Source organism: Lynx canadensis, chromosome D4 (assembly GCF_007474595.2).
Source record: "Lynx canadensis isolate LIC74 chromosome D4, mLynCan4.pri.v2, whole genome shotgun sequence".
NCBI lineage: Eukaryota > Metazoa > Chordata > Mammalia > Carnivora > Felidae > Lynx > Lynx canadensis.
In genome coordinates this window covers 14259005-14281233 of record NC_044315.2, presented here as the reverse complement: position 1 = coordinate 14281233, position 22229 = coordinate 14259005, and the positions used below count along the sequence as shown (strand labels likewise).

Below are 22229 nucleotides of genomic sequence, written 5' to 3'. Positions count from 1 at the left end.
CTGCAGACACATTTTCGACCTCTAACACCCATAATGGTAAGATAAATTTGCTTAAAAATTTTTTAGAGGGGTGCCTGGGTGGCTTAGTTGGTTAAGTGACCGACTTCGGCTCAGGTCATGACCTCACGGTTGGTGAGTTCGAGCTCCGCGTCGGGCTATGTGCTGACAGCTCAGAGCCTGGAGCCTGCTTCGGATTCTGTGTCTCCCCCTCTCCCTACCCCTCCCCTGCTCACACTCTGTGTCTCTCGGTCTCTCAATAATAAATAAATGTTAAAAAAAAATTTTAGAGATAAGTGACATGTAACGTATTCATTTTAGGTGTGAAACATAATTATCTGATATTTGTGTGTATTACAAAACGATCACCACCATACATGTACCTTAACATCCAACACTATACACAGTTACAGAACATCTGCTTTCTTTTTACATGATTTGTTATAGTATTTGTCATGGGAAACAAATACATTTGATCACGCACAGGATGATATGGTGTCTCCCCTCCACCCAAGGTTTACACAGCCAACACTTGGTTTACATGAATCTGATTTCAAGAGAGGTATCTCAGTGTCCTATTATGTCCCTTTCATCCTAACAATTTCTCAGTCATGATTTCCCTTGAAACACACAGATGGCCTATAGACATGTGATCACATCTTTCCAGCCTACACCGCCCACTCAAGCCTCTATCCATTCAAGATAAAAGTTTATTCTTTGCTTATCCCTCACACCTAAAGACAAAGTGATAGCCTGATTTTTATCAGTTTATAAGACATCAGACTGAGGGGTCAATGGATCTGAGGACCTCGCTTGATCCTCTGAATACGAGGTTGGCTTCCTTGTTAATAACATTCTTTCCTGCAACTGGAATAGAAGCTTCAGTGGTGAATGCCCCATAATTTACTTATGAGAAAGCCTTTGCAGTCAATCAACTGGGGGCATATGGAAGATGTGGCAGGGAAGAGACGGAATTTATTCCATTAGCAGAGGGGGGATAGGATGTTTTGTCCTGCTGGCACTCAGTTACAAGATTTTCAGAAGTTCCTGTGAGAACATTTTATAAGTGAGATGGCCACTGCTGTCTTCCCCAGTATACTGATGAGGAGTCTGAGGCCCCATAGCTCATAGGTGGCGAGGGGGAGGCTTGTGGTGTGATGTACTATGTGATCTTCTCTCCATCACAAATGCCAGGCCCTGGGGGAGCCATAGAAGCAGACAAGAAGCTGGGCCAGCGTGATGATACAACGGACTCCTTGGCACAGCTGTATGAGACACAAGACCTGGGAGTCTCTGAAAGAAGCATAAGAGTGAAGGAATAGAAGGAAATGGGATGGTTGACGACTGACCTCTTGAGTTTCCAAAGCAACTCTGAGTCTGACTCAGGACTTTGGACAGAAAGAAAAATTTTGTTAGATAACAATGGGAAAAGTCCGGAGCCCTGAATGTTGCACGCTATGTCCACAGGCAGTCATCTTTTTTTGTTTGTTGTAATTTTCTTCAGTAGAGGACTCCATGTGCTGATACTTTTCCGGCTAACACTGAATGCTGGAGACATGGGAAACACCCACATCCTTGGGGAGATCGGGGGCCATTGCAGCACTGACTGATTGTCCAGAAGAGTAAACATTCTCTCTCTAAGGCACCAACTCATATTTCTGAAGGTCCTAGAACTAAAGGCACTAGAGGTGGCTGTACTCGCTGGTGGACACGTTTCTATCTTGCATATTTCATTGATCTTTGCAGACCACCACTGGTAAGTCATGCTGTAACCTCTTCTGGTGGCACCTCAAATCCTAACACTCCAATTAACAGGACAGACCCAGAAAGGCAGCCCCATAATCTATCCTTCCCATAACTTGGTGGTGTGAGTGTATTTTCTACCTTCTCGTGCCCACAGACAGTGAATAAAGTCAAGAGATCTGCCATCAGAAATTATTGTGTAGAAAGGAACTTCCAAACAGAGTCATAACTAGCAATTTTGGTGCCAGGGCAAGCACAAAATATGCCCTCAAATTAAGTTTGGAATTCATGTCTTGGCTCCTATATTGGTGTTATTGATAATACTTACCATCTGCTGGTTTCCTGTTTCAACTAATTATTCTTGCTAACTAGGTATTAAGCTCAGTGATCCTACATGCATGTGCTGTTGGATTAATTGCACAATCATTTTTAAAATCGACACATTGGGGCGCCTGGGTGGCGCAGTCGGTTAAGCGTCCGACTTCAGCCAGGTCACGATCTCGCGGTCCGTGAGTTCGAGCCCCGCGTCAGGCTCTGGGCGGATGGCTCAGAGCCTGGAGCCTGTTTCCGATTCTGTGTCTCCCTCTCTCTCTGCCCCTCCCCCGTTCATGCTCTGTCTCTCTCTGTCCCAAAAATAAATAAACGTTGAAAAAAAAATTTTTTTTAAATCGACACACTGCCGGGCGCCTGGGTGGCTCAGTCAGTTGAGCGTCCGACTTCAGCTCATGTCATGTTCTCGCAGTGTGTGAGTTCGAGCCCCATGTCGGGCTCTGTGCTGACAGCTCAGAGCCTGGAGCCTGCTTCAGATTCTGTGTCTCCCTCTCTCTGCCCCTTCTCTGCTCATGCTCTGTCTCTCTCTGTCTCAAAAATAAATAAAAACATTTTTAAAAAATTTAAAAAAAAATTGACACACTGTAGATTTCAGAGCCCTGGGGCAATAGCATAGTGGCCAGGTAGAGTTACAGCTCTGATTATGCAGAGAGAAGAGACAGCAAGAAGTAGTAGTCAGTGACGGTAGGAATGGGAAGCACAGAGGACTCTTTAATTTGATAAATATTTACCGAGCAATTCCTACATGTCAGGTACAGTGGAGGTGATGAGGATACATCAGTGAGTAATTTAGATGTTCACGCAGTTACTTCCAGTATGCGGGAAGAAATCACAAAAATAGGCATTTGTCATATAATATAGTAGGTCTGAAATATTAATAATTACAGGATGATATATGGAGTTCAAAAGGAAGGTACCCACCCCAATGATGGTCACAAAAGGCTGTCAAAGCAAGTATGACTAAGCCAAAATCTGAACAGTGGGGAATCAACCAGAACAGCTGGGAGATTGGAGGTTTCTGTTGCTTGAGATCCAGAGTCCTGAAGAACACAGAATCTCCCCCAGAAAAGCCTAAGGGCAGTGGATGAACAGCTTTTCATTTTAGGAAAGTCAAAGTGGCTTCAGTTTGGAAAATAAGTGGAACTAGAGGCTAAGAGAGCATTTAGGCTTTTGCTGCAAGCCAGGTGAGAGATGATGGTGTGCCTACAATAGGTAAGTGGCAGCGGGCATCTAAGAAGAAGTATTTCTTGCACTTACTAAGTGCAGGAAGCCTTCCACGTTCCAGGGATACACCAGTGGACAAGTTCCTGCTTTTAGACAGCTTACCTTGTAGTGGATCTTACGTTGTAGTGGAACAAGCAATAAATAACCTAATGTCTCATAACTTGATGTCAAGCAAATACCATGGAAATAAAGTTAGATGGATTAAGGTGATGATACATGGTCTATTTTATTTTATTTTATTTTATTTTTTTAAATTTTTTTTAACGTTTATTTTTGAGACAGAGAGAGACAGAGCATGAACGGGGGAGGGGCAGAGAGAGGGAGACACAGAATCTGAAACAGGCTCCAGGCTCTGAGCTGTCAGCACAGAGCCCGATGCGGGGCTCGAACTCATGGACCGCGAGATCATGACCTGAGCCGAAGTTCGACCGCTCAACCGACTGAGCCACCCAGGTGCCCCTACATGCTCTATTTTATACAGGATGGGTAGAGCAAGCCATCTCTAAGCGGAGACCTGAAAGAGATAGAAGGTAAGTCATCTACGACGTGGAAGGTGAGCATTTATAGGCAGCAGGAACCTCAATGTTCTCCTCTGGATATATTAAGCTTGAGATGCTGATTAGACACCCCTATGGAGATGCTCACATGCGGTCAAATATGCAAGTCTGAACTCAAGAGAGAGGTCTGGCTGGAGAGACAGAAATTTGAGGTTCATCAGCAAAAATACGTTATTAAATACCTTTGACCTGGACGAGACCACTTGAGGAATGAGTGTAGGTCTGAACCCTGGGACCCTGGGAAATTTCGTGGTAGAAGAGAAGAGAAAGAATGGCCCAACTTCTGCATTGGAGAAGTCCACTTAATAGAGGCTGGAAGAGATGTTCCAAAAGAGCCCTTCCACAGAATCTGCCACAGTGACGGAGGTGGTCTGTAGAAAAAGACAGTGGGAAGGAAGGCCAAGAGAGAGTCCAGCTTATTGAATTTTCAGTTGCATTCACCTATGAAAATGGCACTAGGCATTTGGGCATATGGATTTGAAGCTCAAGGGGGAAATAATAGCTGGGGATAGATTCGTGCACCTAGCATCTAGGTCAAAAAAATAAGGTCAGTATAAAGAATGAGAAAAGAGAAGAGAACTTTTAGAAAGACATTCATCAAATGTGGTTCAGCAGGAAATGAGAAAGCAATGTATAAAGGCTCAAGGCTATGTTCAGGTTATTGCAGAAAAGGAACACATGTTAGGACTTAGCATATGAAAAGTGGCTAAGCTTCAACCCTGGGGTGAAGTGGAATAAGGTCTATGTCACAAGAAGAGCAGAGTCTCTGAAGCTAAAAAATACCAAGGCTCTAAGTTTCAGTTCTACCATTTACTAACCGCGTGACCCTGAACCGTTTACCCAACTTTCTGAACTTCAATTCCCTTCTTTGTAAAACAAAGTCAATGGCATCTACTTTACTGGATCTTACAGAGGATCTGGTACATGATCGATGCTCACTACCTACTCCGTTCTCTCTGCCCTGAAAGTTTTCATCAAGAAGGGCAGGGCAGGATAAGTAGCAATACTAAAAATGGGAGTGTCTGGAGGGGCAGCTGATGGCTCAGTCGGTTAAGTGTCCGACTTTGGCTCAGGGCATGATCTCACAGTTCCTGAGTTTGAGCCCTGCATCGAGTTCTATGCTGTCAGGACTGAGCCTGCTTTAGATCCTGTATTCCCCACCCACCCACTCTCAAAAATGAATAAACATTTAAAAAAATTTAGAACTAAAGATCGCCATTTAATTCCATGATGAGGAGGGATCACGGAAGAAGAAAGGGCCACGGTACAAAGAGAGAAACAGATCCATGAAAGGGGAATGCAAGACAAAACAGCTGTAGAGAAAAGGAGCAGAGCAGTGGCTTGGGAAAACACACTGGTACCAAAGAGTCACATGATCTCTGGCAAGGACTTGATGTCACACCCTCCCTTCCACCATCCAGAAAAGACAGGACTGTTTTATAGTCCCTGAGAGTCTCACAAGCACCCACTGCTGATGGTTCCCAATGGGTGTGGGGGTGGAGGAAAGCAATCCAAGAACTTGGAGAAAAAAAATTATACCTTGATTCCTTTATTTTCACTCATCTGTAACTGAAATTGAGCACTTCCTTCTATAATGAATAAAACCAGCATGTCACGATAGTAATAGAGGTAACTGTGACTTTGTTATCAAAAAAGTAAGATATTTTTATATCATATTTTTGTTTTACAGACAAAAACTTTTGTTATGCAGACTATCTCCAGATATCACTTATGCTCATCAATGCTTAGAAATTAGAGTAGTCATCATATCCAGCACTAATATCTTAATAAAGAAGCACATGTATTATCATTTATTGGGGTATTTCATATTTCAATATTCCTTTGTAATCCTACATATTTTATTTGAAGCATTTGGAAATAGTATTCTGAAAAAGGGTCTATTTGTGTTATCTGTTCCTATGTAACAAATCACAAAACTTCACGGCTTAAAACAACGATCCTCTGATGATTATTATTATCTCTCATGGTTCTGGGGCTGACAGCTCCACTGAGGAATTCCTGCTTGCGGTCTCATGGAAATACAGAGTAGCTGGGACTGGAATGATCCATTTACGTGTTTAGCACCTAGGCTGGGAGGACCTGAACAGCCAGGGGCTAGGACAGGGCAGAGCTCATTCAGAATCTCTAATTTTTTTATTAACTTTTTGAATTTTTGTTTATTTTTTTCATCACGATAAATGTACTCTTTAATTCCCCGCGCCACCCCTGCCCCCAATCTCTTCCAGAGAATTTCCACGTGGTTGAACACGGCAGCTTCAGGGTTGCCCAACTTCTTACAATGGCAGCTCAGAGTGTCGAGAGACAAAGCCAGACAGAAGCTGTACCACCTTTTATTGCTTATCTGCAAAGTCCTGTGGCACTTCACCCTCCTCTATGAGTTGAGGCAGCCACGAAGACCCACGCAGGTTCATGGGGAGAGTCCACAGACTCCACCACTTGGTGGGAAAGAAATAAGCTTTTGGGAAAAAATGAGACCCAAGATATGGTTGAGACCATTTTTGTAAAACATAGTCTACTACAGGACCCATAAATTTCACCAGCCTATCAAATGGGTTCGTTGCACTGGGGGAACAAAAAGAAGTGCTAAGAATCCCCTTCTAGAACCTCATCACAACCGAAGTTCACTCACGTTACATAACTCACCTTAAGATACAAATCATTTCTTCTGGATCCTGTCTGCTGATCACATCTAGTCTACTGTCTGGTTCATTTGTTCATTTTCTGTGTTGATCGTTTCTTTGAAACTATCTCTTCCAATGACCCCCACCTCCAAAACATAACACAAGCGTACGCGCGAACACACAAACACACACACACACACACACTCAGACACATACTCTTCTAGATTTCATTTTCTGGGCATAAATCCTCCATCAGAACCCCAATGAGCCTGTTTGAAAGTCATCAGAGGGACAACTGGGTGGCTCAGTCAGTTAAGTGTCTGGCTCTTGATTTCGGCTCAGGTCATGATCTCCCAGTTTGTGAGTTTCAGCCCTGCATCAGGCTCTGTGGCAGAGCCTGCTTGGGATTCTCCCTCCCTCTCTCTCTCTCTCTCTCTCTCTCTCTCTCTCTCTGCCCCTGCCCCGCTTGTGCATGCATACTCTCTCTCTCAAAATAAATAAAGCTTAAAAAAAGAAAAGAAAAGAAAGTCACCAGAGAATCCTATTCTCTATCTTTCTGAATTATATTTGTCTAAGCAACTGAACGTCCCCGGTGAAAACAGTGTAAACAAACCCTTCGGCCCTTGCCTCTCAAGCCTGTAGCCAGGCCTCAGCGCACCAGAGCCTCCCTGCGGCTGCGCTGCCCTGGACGCCTCTGCCATCTGGTGGCCAACAGTGGTATAACCGCGCCCTGCTAGTCCAGCCAACCAGCCTCCTGCACTCCTTTCTCCTCGTCCATCAAGCCAAAATGCCCTAGCTGTAATCTCTAGTTTCCAGTGTCCTGCACCAACGAATGCAGAGGCAAGAGCCTTGCGTTACCAAAACACATGTGATCTTTGTGGCTAGTAAATGCGCCAAAACCTGGAACAGTGCCTGTGCAGGTGATGTGACGTCCAATAAATACTTGGGGATGAAAAACAGAAGAGGAAAGGCAATGCTTGGAGCATAACGAATCAATCGGTCCAGTGGGTTATGTAACTCTGAAGTTCAAAAAACAAGTGAGAATCTTCTACACATTGCTGAAGACCACAGGTGGATTCCATCCTAGCTGCCCAACTGGCCAGCTGTGGGCAAGTTATCTAACTTCTCTGATCCTTGGTGTCCTCGTCGACAATGTGATTATAACATTTACCCGGTACTGTTATTCTGGAAAGTAAATGAAATACCTTATTAAAAACACCTAGTCTAGCGACTAGCAGGGAGAAAGTGCCCTGTCACTGCTTTAATTAATGTTACCATAAAGATGGTTCAAAATGTCAGAATCTTTGTTGTTAAGACTAGGCAAACACTCATGTGCTTCTGGTAAAAAAGCGATGCTAGAAATTTAGAGGGGGGTTAGATATGCAGGAAAACCTGAGAAGTTGGGACTAGGACTTTTTACTCATGGAGAAGCCATTTACAACCTTTTTTTTTTTTTTTAAATAAAGGCTCTCTCATGAAAAATGGTAATGGGTCACTGTCCCACCTCGTGTCCACTAAAGGAAGAACTGGAGGGAATGAGGCCAAATGGTTTGTTAGTGATTATGCTGAAACCAGAAATACCTCAAAGAATTTTATGGATCCTTTTTATGATTCTACTCTCAAAAGAATTGTATTTCTCCTTAAATAGAATCAAGTCCCAGCTATAGACTGGCAGAATACGGTCTGAAGTGTCACCTCCAAAGTGGAAGAGGCCTAATGTAATCAACCTGCCACCAAGCAGCTGGCTGATGTCCTTCAGACAGCATACCCTACTGAGGGTGCGATTTCCTTCTCTGACGCTAACATGCTGGAAATTCAGCATTGGCAGTAGCCAGTAGCCAACAGGTTGCCTTGTGAGAGGCAGCCCATTCTTTTGGGAAAAGGCAGAGCCTCCATTCCTACCAGTGTGGCCAACTCCTTGCTCAAGCAATGGGTGGCCAAGGAGAGATATTGGCTGCTATTCACTGAGTAGGTCATCCTGTCCACCTGGTTATTGAGCATCCCCCTGGAGCAGATGCCCTTGTGCCCACTCCTACAGGTCCACCTTCATGTCTCCAACCTTCCAATCTTGCTAGTTTCATGTCCCTGACTAACTAACCAAGCCATCTGCCCCTGCCTGGAAACCTATGTGTATCCATATCCCTGCCCACTTCTCCTCCCCTACAAAGCAAACAACCAAGTGTACCAGTTGTATCTCTGTCCACTGGGAGAATTCCCTTCAGCCTGTCCTTGAAAGTCAATATTGAATGACTATAGTGTGACAACTGTCCATCTTCTTCTTCCTCCAATACACTGATGAACCAGACACAAGAATTTTCCTCTCCTACCACTGGATCATCTAGAGGCTACTGTGAGATCATGTGCATGAACTGAGGAAAAGGCACTAGCGTCACAAAGGTGACACTCTCTAGACCTGCTTGGACGTGACCTTTATGAACCATTTCATCATACGATGGATTGTGGCAGCTCCTGTGACTCAGTGGTCATGATGATGTCCAGCCCATGGTGAGCAACACTATTCTCATCACTGTGATCAGTTACTCAGTCTCTACAGAACCTCTTTTCCTATGGTGAGTGGTTCTCTGCTACAGAAGGCATGATTATGTCCAGAACCCTGTAAATCTGCGCTGCAATTCTCCTAGTGGAGGAGGTCAGAGACTAAACACTAGATACACACATAGATACATATAGCACAGATACATCCTAGCATGACTGCATCTGCTGGATCATTTAGCACAAGTTTGGGGCAGACTGCTGTATAACCTTAGCCTACGGTAAAGTCCTCCCTTGTTCTGCTCTCTACTCAAAACTGGTTATGTCCTAAACCCAAAGAGACCCAATAAGCAGTAAGCCTCCCTCTTAGTGGCTGAGGGCACAATGTGCTAGAATTTGGTTTTCTACTGAAAGAAGATATCCCAGCAAACCCCAGGCAATTGGACCTCTAATAACTGTCCCAATATGGCAATCCTCTGAGTATTTTTCATTTTATCTTTCATCCTTTGGAGAACATAACTCTAACTAAAGCATACACAGTATATGCTACTTTCTGTTCACCAGGTCAAATTCATATATCAATGCTATAACGGATCAACATGTTATGCTGCAAAACATCAAGAGGGTCAAGGTCCATGGAAATTATTTTGTGTCAGCTATCAGGAGAGTTAATATAACCTTAGTCCAAGCCAGTGAGTACATCACTGTCTGCTCCATGTTGTGAACACCTTGGACATCTGTTACTGACAGAATTGGGGGGAAAAAAGAAACTGCATTCCCCATATGGGGAGCAGCCACTTATGGCATACTCCAATAGCCATATATGGAGTAGCAGATCTGTAACAAATAGATGCCACATATATTACAGCAGCTATCATTGGGGCTACCTTTGTTTAAGTTTATATAGCCGACCTTCATTGCAACCATCCATCTGGTTTTTGCAAAGGTTATGCAACTGAATTGAATAGGAATACAATGGGGAGCCTTTAACATTTTGAGCTCAGACCCTACGCCTATATGGACAGGGCTCATATGAAACTTCCCCCGTGTGGACTTCTACTGGGGGGAAGAACTACAGGAATATGTACTGTATTTACTTGCTGGAGGGTTGCAGAAGCCTACCTTCAGGGACCCACCCCCCCTTTCAGAAGGCTTTGTGTGTCAGAACTACTGAAATATGAAAACCGGAAGAGAAGTCATTTATAGTGGAAACTGACATCACTCTTTGGCTCATCAAGTCTTATTTTCTTTCTGGTTATAGTAATCAAGCATTCCCCAGTTGGTGACCCGTTTGTCTCAGCCTCGAGAACACCACAGTCTATTAACCATCACTGCAGATCCTTGCAGGTCAAGGCGCTCTGCCTGACACTCCTCTTGCTGGTCATTATAATAGGTATGTCTCCCTTGCGCCTGATGCTTACATGCTGCCACTGGTCTCTGTTATTCTGAAATCTTACTGCTCCCATCGACACCAGGAGGATCATTTCTGCAACGGCACCTACTACCGTCAGTCCCAGCCTACAAAGGCAGCCACCACTGACACTTTCAATGATTCTGGTGCCTCTTGCTAGTGCATTCCTCATCTCCTTTATAAAAGGGGTACCTTCTGAGCCCTCTTTGAGAATCTAGTCAGCAGGCAGCTTCCCCAATCTTATCTAATAAATCTATTCTAGCATGCCCACCTCTCTGAGCATAGGGACCCCGTCCTCCATATGCTTCTACATCATGTTTAAGCTTCACGCAGCCACCCAGAAGGATATTGGAACCAGCTGCATGTTTCTTTGCCAGGACATTTCATCCTGAGTCATGGGAGAGTGTTCCAGAATCATTTCACTGTCCCTAACGAGCTCTATATTCTGTTCCTCCACCTCCTCATCCACCTCAACACAGTCAAAATCCATTCCTGCACATGCTTCCTTGGTTCTACACAGTACAGACTAGCCATGCCCTGAGATTATTTTGGTGGACATCTATTTCTATCACAGCAGGTATTAAACCTCCCCTCTTGGGTTATGCTGAGACTTGACCCTAGTTATTGGTCTGGAAGCAATGAGCTGGAAGGTGCGGATGAGAGTGTCAGAGAGTGTCAGATCTTGAGAATAAACATCATCTTGCAACACAGCCATCTTAGATAAGGCTTTGCATGGTCTCCAGGGAAGGGAGGCTGTTCTCTCTCCTCTAGCAAGGAGGACCACTGCTTCTGCCAGCTAGGTGGGTTCAGAGGAATACGGGGAGGGCTCCAAGGTTCTCAGACACATCCTTGCAAATTTATTTACCCTGGAACCCTGACTTTAGCATGGGACACTGGTGGAAGCTGTGCATTCTAGTATTCTTTGCAGACCTGCCACCTTATTATTAAATTGAGAGCCTGCTTGTTAGCACAGGCCGCCCTATAGCTACAAGAAACAAGGATCTCCACATATGCTGCCAAGCAAGCCTTCTGGCATTTACAGCCTCCCTTGAGTTAATAGTTGGCTGACTTGCATCTCTTCTTTTCCTTCAGGGATTCCAAGGCAGACATCCAGCCAACTCCACCATCTTTAGAATCACCACTGCCCCATACCACTCAAGTTCTGGGCCTCTGACCAACTCAGTGCTTTCCCTTTCGTTTATACCTCATCCCAACGCATACACCAAGAACCTTAGCAATTGTGACGCTATAGCATTGCAAAGGATTAACACCACCCCACTTACCACTAGCCATGACATCAGTAGGTAAGACATTTCAAGAGGCCCATTACAATGGTCTGCTTTCTAGAGCCAGATCTGGTACCAAATGTCTTCATTCAGATTTTCCCTAAAGCAGAACTGGACACTAGCACTTGGACTGAGGACAGGTTGTTTATTTGTGAGATGATTCTGGGAAACAGGAGTGGGGGAAAGTGAATCAGGGAAGGAAGAAAAGCCAATATTAAGAGTGTGTTGTCAAGGTCACTCCTAACTTGACCCCTGCTACCTCCTGAAAAGCAGAGTTGTCCATCTGAAGGATGGAGGCCTGGAACATTTATTCCCATTGGTTGAGGGCTGTTCCTGAAGCCATTAACTCCCCTCACTTCCAGGCTGCACTTGGCAGGGTTACCCTTGGATGTTAATTAAAGTAATAATCTATAGAATAGTATAACCTCATGAATTCTGAGCCCTGTGGACATAAATCCTTTCTTTAACAGAAAAGACCCTTATAATCACAGGCTGATAATGTTCATACAGTTTTGGTTTTTGTTATAACTGACTCATGGCAACACTACCTATTTACTACATGGATTCATTGAAATAGATTGTTTTAAAGCTCTATTTCAGTTCTTTTCATAAGACTGGAAAGCCCTAAGAAAATAAGCAGTGGAAACTTTGAAGGAATTCTTAACAAGATTAAATATAGATAACCAATTTGACTAAGATTTTAGTAGGTCTATTATACCGTAAACTTATTGTCTAAAATGTTAATTATCTTGGCACTGACCTTTAGATTTCAAAAGGTTGTTCCTTGTACAAATTTCATGGTGATTAAATGCTATAAAACTCCAACGTGAGAACATAATAGTCATTATAAATAGTCCCTTCAACATCAAACACACACAAACACATACATATGCACAATTACATTTGGTAACACATTTGGAAGAATTTGACTGTTAGGAAATAATCATAAGAGATATTTAAGATTAATGAGGAATATGGAAAAATATTCAGAGAAATAAGACCTGAAGAACTTGTGTACGTGCATGACCCTGGACTTCTCTTGGCCAAAAACCAAAGTCCCCATAAGTCTCCTCTTGGGAGATATGAAAGATAATGAGTATCGAATGGGTCAGATCATTGAGGAAACATGAAAAAAAGAAGACTGACTAGCAGGTCTGGTGCAATGCGCACAGAATGAGCTTCCCCCGAAGTCATTTCATGCACCTGTCTAGTTCCCTGGTGGTTGTTACTTTATCTACCTCTGCCTTGTAGGAGAAGTTGTGGCTTTGGGCTTTAAAATCACATTCTCAGTCATCACTTCTGGGAGGGTCCTGCCCCTTAGGCCTTACGACCCAACTCCCCTCTCAGCAAGACTCCAGAGCTACTTTCTTTCAATCCAAGCGTCTCAGTGGATTAATAACAAGAACACCTGAAACGCTCAGTTCTGAGCACCGCACTTCTTCGGATTGGAAAGAGCAGCTACTCAGTCCAGTCTGAGAGGGCTCCTCCTTGGGGATACTAAGAGGTAGTAGAATGTAAAGCAAAAAGCATGGATTTAGGCATCAGGCACATCTGGATTTGAGTCCCAGCTCACTGAACAACATCGGGGAAATTACTCAGTCTCCGCACTTCTCTTATCTATCAAAGGAGGAGGCTAATAATGGCCATCTTTCAGGGTCATGTCATAAATAATTTGTGTAGAGTTTCCATACATATTGTCCGCTCAATAAATAGCAGCATGTCATGGTTAAAAAGTGTGGGCTCTTGAGTTCTTGCCACTTACTTGTTGAGTGATCTTGGGCAAATTATTAACCTCTCCATGCCTCAGTTTCATCATCTGCAACATTTGGATAATGACGATACCTTCTTCGCTGGCTTGCTGTGAAGAGAAAAAACATTACTGCTCTTAGTACACTGACCTCTTCCTATTCATCAAACATGCCAGGCTTATTAGTATCTCAGGAACTCTGTTCCTGCCCTTTCCCCTGCCTGTAATTGGTGTGTGTGTGTGTGTGTGTGTGTGTGTGTGTGTGTGTGTAAGCATTTAGAGCAGTGCCTGGCACCTAGTAAGTGTTCCATAAAATTGAGCTACTGCAATGTCACTATTACTCTTTAATTCTACGGAACTCTGAAAATCCTGAGGTCAGCCTCTCTGGAACTACTTCCTCTATCTCCCAGAAATTGTTAACCTCTTCCAAAGCAAGGTGCACTTCTGCTTCATATACTAGCCCACTAAGAAAAACACATTCCCGGGGTGCCTGGGTGGCTCAGTCAGTCGGGCCCAACTCCCCTCTCAGCTCTTGATATCAGTTGAGGTCATGATTTCATGGTTTGTGAGTTTGAGCCCTGCATCGGGCTCTGCACTGAAGGTGCAGAACCTGCTTGGGATTCTCTCTCCCTTTCTCTCTGCCCTTCAACTTCTCATGCTCTATCTTTCTCTCTCAAAATAATAATAATAATAATAATAATAATAATAATATAATAATAATAATAATAAACCTAAAAAAATAAAAGAAAAATTTATTTAAAAAAGAAAAAGAAACATTCCCAGGTGTGCCTGGCTGGCTCAGTCAGAAGAGTGTGTGACTCACGGGTTCGAATCACACTTTGGGTATAGAGTTTACTAAAAAAAATAAATACACTTAAAAAAAAAAAAAAGAAATACATTCCTCCTCAAAAAATTAAAAATAGAATTACCATATGATCCAGTAATCCCACTACTGGGTATTTTGAAAAAAATAAACCAAATTGATAAACCTCTAGCCAGGCTTCTCAAAAAGAAAAGGGAGAGGAGCCAAATAGACAAAATCATGAATGCAAATGGAATTATTACAGCCAATCCCTCAGAAATACAAGCAATTATCAGGGAATACTATGAAAAATTATATGCCAACAAACTGGACAACCTCGAAGAAATGGACAAATTCCTAAGCACCCACACACTCCCAAAACTCAAACAGGAAGAAAGAGAAAATTTGAACAGACCCATAACCAGCGAAGAAATTGAATCAGTTATCAAAAATCTCCCAACAAATAAGAGTCCAGGACCAGATGGCTTCCCTGGGGAATTCTACCAGACATTTAAAGCAGAGATAATACCTACCCTTCTCACGCTGTTCCAAAAAACAGAAAGGGAAGGAAAGCTTCCAGACTCATTCTATGAAACCAGCATTACTTTGGTTCCCAAACCAGACAGAGACCCAGCAAAAAAGAGAACTAGAGGCCAATATCCCTGATGAATATGAATGCAAAAATTCTCAACAAGATACTAGCAAATCGAATTCAACAGCATATAAAAAGAATTATTCACCATGATCCAGTGGGATTCATTCCTGGGCTGCAGGGCTGGTTCAATATTTGCAAATCTATCAGTGTGATACATCACATTAATAAAAGAAAAGATAAGAACCATATGATCCTGTCAATCGATGCAGAAAAAGCATCTGACAAAATTCAGCATCGTTTCTTAATAAAAACCCTCAAGAATGTCGGGATAGAAAGGAACATACTTAAACATCATAAAAACCGTTTATGAAAAGCCCACAGCTAATATCATCCTCAATGGGGAAAAACTGAGAGCTTTCCCCCTGAGACCAGGAACACGACAGGGATGTCCACTCTCACCGCTGTTGTTTAATATAGTGTTGGAAGTTCTAGCATCAGCAATCAGACAACAAAAAGAAATCAAAGGCATCAAAATTGGCAAAGATGAAGTCAAGCTCTCACTTTTTGCAGATGACATGATATTATACATGGAAAACCCAAAAGACTCCACCAAAATCTGCTAGAACTGATACATGAATTCAGCAAAGTCACAGGATGCAAAATGAACGTACAGGAATCAGTTGCATTCTTATACACTAAGAATGAAGCAACAGAAAGAAAAAGAAACTGATTTCATTCACAATCTCACCAAGAATCATAAAATACCTAGGAATAAACCTAACCAAAGATGTAAAAGATCCGTATGCTGAAAACTATAGAAACCTTATGAAGGAAATGGAAGAAGATACAAAGAAATGGAAAAACATTCCATACTCATGGATTGGAAGAATAAATATTGTTAAAATGTCAATACTACCCAAAGCTATCTACACATTCAATGCAATCCCAATCAAAATTGCACCAGCATTCTTCTCAAAACTAGAACAAGCAATCCTAAAATTCATATGGAACCACAAAAGGCCCCGAATAGCCAAAGTAATTTTGAAGAAGAAGACCAAAGCGGGAGGCATCACAATCCCGGACTTTAGCCTCTACTACAAAGCTGTAATCAAGACATCATGGTATTGGCACAAAAACAGACACATAAACCAATGGAATAGAATAAAGACTCCAGAATTGGACCCACAAATGTATGGCCAACTCATCTTTGACAAAGCAGGAAAGAACATCCAATGGAAAAAAGACAGTCTCTTTAACAAATGGTGCTGGGATAACTAGACAGCAACATGCAGAAGAATGAAACTAAACCACTTTCTTACACCATTCACAAAAAATAAACTCAAAATTGCTGAAAACCCATCAAAACCCTAGAAGAGAAAGCAGGAAAAAACCTCTCTGACCTCAGCTGCAGCAATTTCTTACTTGACACATTTCCAAAGGTTAGGGAATTAAAAGCAAAAATGAACTATTGGGACCTCATCAAGATAAAAAGCTTCTGCACTGCAAAGGAAACAATCAACAAAACTAAAAGGCAACCGATGGAATGGGAAAAGATATTTGCAAATGACATATCAGGTAAAGGGCTAGTATCCAAAATCTGTAAAGAACTCACCAAACTCCACACCCAAAAAAACAAATAATCCAGTGAAGAAATGGGCAGAAGACATGAATAGACACTTCTCTAAAGAAGACATCCAGATGGCCAACAGGCACATGAAAAGATGTTCAGCGTCGCTCCTCATCAGGGAAACAGAAATCAAAACCACACTGAGATATCACCTCGCACCAGTCAGAGTGGCTAAAATGAACAGATCAGGAGACTATAGATGCTGGCGAGGATGTGGAAAAATGGGAACCCTCTTGCACTGTTGGTGGGAATGCAAACTGGTGCAGCCACTCTGGAAAACAGTGTGGAGGTTCCTCAAAAAATTAAAAATAGATCTACCCTATGACCCAGCAATAGCACTGCTAGGAATTTACCCAAGGGATACAGGAGTGCTGATGCATAGGGGCACTTGTACCCCAATGTTTATAGCAGCACTTTCAATAATAGCCAAATGATGGAAAGAGCCTAAATGTCCATCAACTGATGAACGGATAAAGAAGATGTGGTTTACATACACAATGGAATACTACTTGGCAATGAGAAAGAATGAAATCTGGCCACTTGTAGCAACGTGAATGGAACTGGAGAGTATTATGCTAAATAAAATAAGTCAGGTAGAGAAAGACAGATACCATATGTTTACACTCATATGTGGATCCTGAGAAACTCAACAGAAGACCAGGGGGGAGGAGAAGGGGGAAAGAAAAAAGTTACAGAGAGGGAAGGAGGCAAACCATAAGAGACTCTTAAATACTGAGAATAAAGTGAGGGTTGATGGGTGGTGGAGGGGGGAGGGGGAAGTGGTTGATGGGCATTGAGGAGGGCACCTGTTGGGATGAGCACTGGGTGTTGTATGGAAACCAATTTGACAATTAATTTCATTTAGAAAATTTTAAAAATAAAAAATTAATTAACTTAAAAAAAACAAATGAAACACTAATTTGAAAAGATGTATGCACGCCTAAGTTTACTGCAACATTATTTACAATAACCAAAGTGCCCATCAATATAAAGGATGTGGATAAAGAAGATGTGATACACACACACACACACACAATGGAATATTAGTCATAATAAAGAATGGAATCATACCATTTGCAACAACATGGATGGATCTGGTATAATGCTAGGTGAAATAAATCAAAGGAAAACAAATACCATATGATTTCACTCATATGTGGAATTTAAAAACAAAATAAAGTGGGGCGCCTGGATGGCTCAGCCGGTTGAGCCTCCAGCTTCGGCTCAGGTCATGATCTCACAATCTGGGAGTTCAAGCCCTGCGTCAGGCTCTGTGCTGACAGCTCAGAGCCTGGAGCCTGCTTCGGATTCTGTGTTTCCCTCTCTCTCTGCTCCTCTCCCGCTTGTGCTCTGTCTCTGTCTGTCTCTCTCAAAAATAAATAAACAATAAAAAAAATATAACAAAAAAAACAAAAAAAAAAAACAAAGAAAGGAAAAAAAAAAAGGAAACAAAAAACCAGACCCTTAAATACAGAGGACAAACTGGTGCTTCTCAGAGGGGAGGTGGGTGGGGGGATGGGTGAATAGGTGATGGGGGTTAAAGAGCACATTTATCCTGATGAGCATTGAGTAATATACAGAATTGTTGAATCGCTATGTTGTATACCTGAAACTAATATAACGCTGTGTGTTAACTCTCCTGGAATTAAACATTTTTTTAAAAGAAAGAAAGATATACATCCCTCTATGACATTCATTCCCAATTCCTCTGTCATGTACCCAGAATGTGCACAAAGAAACACCACATCACACCCCTATTCTCATCCTGGCCATTGTTTCTACTTTGTGCTCAGCTGCGGCTGGAGCATGACACTGGACTTGGGAGTTTGAAGATTCAGGTTTCAGGCTCTGCGTAGTGTTTTGGTCAGTGACCTCTGGATCCAACCTATAACTTTTTAGTGTTTTTCCTTCTTTGTTTTCAAGTACCAATTACCTGGTGATCTCTTGAGACGATTAAATGAGATAAGTAATATAATATAATTTGTGTATATGTAAATAATATGGGGTCACTCACCTGCTTAGTGGCTCCCCTTTGTCTTTAGAACAAAATTTAAACTCCTTAGCATGGGCTTTGCCTTCAGATCTCACCCCCACACCTCCCTTCCCCTCCCTCTGCTCCATGTACATTGGCCTCTTTCTATTCGTGAAACACCACGTTTACTCATAGTTCTGCAACTTTGCCCTGTTTTCCCCTGCTTGTAACGTTCTTCCTCCAGACCTTCCCAGACTGTGTGCTCTGTTGTGTGCGTCTGTCAAATATCCCTCTTGGAGGCTCACACAGCTGGCCTAGTCTGGGTTCCCTGCCCCCAATTGCTACCACATCACTCCCTGTTATTTTCCTCATGGTACTTATCATCGTCTGAAATCATCTTGCTTTATTCACTTAACAGTTTTCTCTGACAGCAGGGGCCATGTCTGTTTGGTTGACAGCTCTCCCCACCCAGCGTCTACAGATGGCACCTGGCCTAAGAGAGATGCTCCTTAAATATTTCTGCATGAATACATATCGACATGCTCCACAAAGGTGTAGGGATGCAGGTGTCCTGGCGGAGGTACTGCAGTGACTGGCCATGGCCAAGAGAGCAGAGGAGCTCCACACATCCCAGAGTCCTTCTTTCTTAGGGACATTCTGAAGGAAGTATCACTTTAGACCACACCATGTGGCACGGTGTGGGGAAGTCCTTTTGTGAAGAGGAGGGCTGTGAGCCCCCAGACAAAGGAGAGAGAGCCTCACAGCACCCATAAGAAGGCAGCCATCACTGAGAGGGAAGCCAGACCCAGGAGACACCACGTGGAAGATGTCAAATACGGAGTCAAAGAAGAAGGAGCAAAAGGGCCTCGTGAACCGGATTTGGAGCCGAAGCGGCAACACGCCAGCGGGGCTGCTGTGGGGAATGGTCTGTCCCAGCAAAACAGGACCTTGTATGCAACTGTTAGGGCATTGTGATCATAAAAAGCAGACTGACTTTGGGTCTGCTCTAGCTCTGTTTCTCAATTATGTGTCCTTACCAAAAGACCCGCTCTCACTTGGGCCTCCCTCCTGACTCTCCATGTTATCCCTACAGACTGTGGGAATTGGATCTTGCCACTGTAAATGGAGCATCAGAGAGAAAGTAGCTCGGTTGTTGCAAAAGTACTCTAAAAAGGCAACAAAGTAGGAAATATCCAGCAGAATGTAGAACCCAGTCTCCTAGATGGCGTAGAACTCACTGTGCTTACCTTCAACTTCTGGGCCACTCACAACCTGGGTTTGGCTCCCACTCTTACAGTACCTGTGAGCCAGAAGCTTGATCCAGAGTCAATTCCACTTGTGGTTTGTGGCTGCTGGTCCCTCCACCAGTTTTCCTAGCCTCGGGGCCTTTTCCCTTCCTTCTTTTGACCTGAAACAGACTCTTCCCCAAGCTTCCCATGGCTTCTACTTATCCATGGCTCGCTCAAATGTCATCTCCTCAAAGAGACTGTCCTACTAGAAAATACTTTCCTTGATGGGGTGCCTGGGTTGAGCATCCGACTCTTGATTTCAACTCAGGTCATGATCTCACGGTTCCTGAGTTCAAGCCCTGCATCGGGCTCCGTGCTGATAGCCCAGAGCCTACTTGGGATTCTCTCTCTCTCTCAAAATAAATAAACAAATAAACATTTTTTTAAAGAAGAAGGAAAAAAGAACGAAAGTAACTTCCCTGAGAGCAGGGATCTTGTCTGTCTTATTCACCCCCTATATCCTCTCGCTCCTAGAAAGTTACCTGCCCCATATGAGGTGCTCAATAAATATCAGTTTGCTCATGGAGTGGCATATGAGTTCAGGTTTTTTGCTACTATGTTTAGATTCACAATTCTGCCCTACCAAAGTCTCTACTACTTATATATTTTGTCAGTGATCAATTTAGCTTTAAGTTGACTTTGGAGTCAGCCAGATCTGGATTTTAATCTTTACTTTGACACTTCTAGCTATATGATCTTGGGCAAATTATTTAACCCCTCTAATGCCTCTATTATTTTACAGATACCGACACTTTTCTCATCGGCTAATTTAAGAATTAAATAATGTATGTAAAAGGCTTAGCACAAGGCTTAGCACACGCTAAGAACTCAATCAATGTAACGCATTAATATTATAGATTAATGTTATTATTGTTATTTGTGCTATTTTTACCATGTATGCCCTTTGGGAACAGTGTGACTTAGCAAACTTGCCCGCTGGTGGCCCTGCCTGATCAAGTGCATAGTCTATACTCTACAGTTCACTCCCAACGTGTTTATTGAACAGTCAAAATAACAGGTATAAGTAAGACCCGGAGAGGCCACAGATGCACAAGGGAGGGCATTTCACATTGAAAGGGACTGCATGGAGGAAGACAGGTGGGACATTCTAGGAACAGAAACTAGTTCTACATAACTAGACTATGGGTTACATTCATCCATTTATTCATTTGGAAACCATTTTCCAATCACCCGTTGTTAACCAGGCACTGTGCTAAATGCTGGCGGATAAAAAGGATCAGAATGTCTTCCCTGCCCTCCAGTCTAGAGAGGGGACTCAGTTGCTAACTGACACACAGTGAGAGGTGTTGCTGTAGCAAGAGCTACGCGAGCACAGAGGAAAGGAAACAACACTTTTCTGCGTGAGGAAGAGAGGGAAAAGCTGAGAACGGAAAGGGACCCGTGGCAGAGGCACCGCAGACCAGCTGAGAGGGCTGTTTAAGCACAAGCACGGAAGGTAAAGGAGTGATAGGAACGCCAGAACTGGAAAAAGTACACGGAACAGTAAATACTCAAATTAAAATTCTTTTTTTTTTAATTTTTTTTTTCAATGTTTATTTATTTTTGGGACAGAGAGAGACAGAGCATGAACGGGGGAGGGGCAGAGAGAGGGGGAGACACAGAATCGGAAACAGGCTCCAGGCTCTGAGCCATCAGCCCAGAGCCCGACGCGGGGCTCGAACTCCCGGACCGCGAGATTGTGACCTGGCTGAAGTTGGACACCCAACCGACTGCGCCACCCAGGCGCCCCTCAAATTAAAATTCTTGAGATTCTGGACTTCTATGAAGAGAAGAGCAATATCCATTAATTAAATCAATCCGGAGCCTCCAAAACTGACCATGGTAGAAGTCTCTGGGCGGGAAGGGACAGATGGGCTTGGAAACCCTGACTTTGTCCCCCTTTCCCCTGGAGAGGGATCCTTTTCCAAGGCTGCTGTGACCACAGGGCCTCCAGAGGGCGCTGTTCTCCCTCAGTTCTTAGGCGCAGTAGTGGGTCTCCACAGGAGCCAGCGTCAGAACGCCCTGGGAGGCTGGACACATCACGGGGCCCCACCCTGAATTCCGGATTCAGTTTGTCTGGGTGGGATCTAAGAATGTGCATTACTGATGATTTCCCAGGCGGAGGCTAATGTTGCTGGTAGAGACCAACTTTGTCAGAACCACTGTGCACAAAGCATCTGAGACCCTTCTTTGTATGATCAGAAGTACAGAGAAAACAAAGCCGGAACATTGCAAGGAGGCCTTGCTTAAGGCTCTGGAGGAAAACAATCAAACAACAACAACAACAATAACAACAACAACAAACCACAGAGCTCCTCCCAGCCGTATATGTGGCTTATACTTTGTAGCTCTGAGTTTTGAGAACCCTCTGAGTTCTAGCTTTCTGGTTGAGAGTGGCCTCTCTTACCCAGCTCCTTCCTTTAGGGCAAATGAACATCCCCTATAGAGAGAGTAACAAGTTTTATCCTCCCCCGGCCTTAGTAGGAATAAGACCAATGAGCAATAACACAGAGT

General features: G+C 43.3%; 1 protein-coding gene across 1 annotated transcript in view; it reads right to left on the bottom strand.

Annotated features, from left to right (window-relative positions):
• Window positions 1-22229, bottom strand: part of CD4H9orf85 (chromosome D4 C9orf85 homolog) — a 126071-nt gene that overhangs the window by 5646 nt on the left and 98196 nt on the right. The window contains exon 3 of the transcript XR_003964239.1: window positions 13446-13541. The gene's annotated coding sequence lies outside the window, so the exon portion shown is untranslated. The remainder of the gene's footprint in view (window positions 1-13445; window positions 13542-22229) is intronic.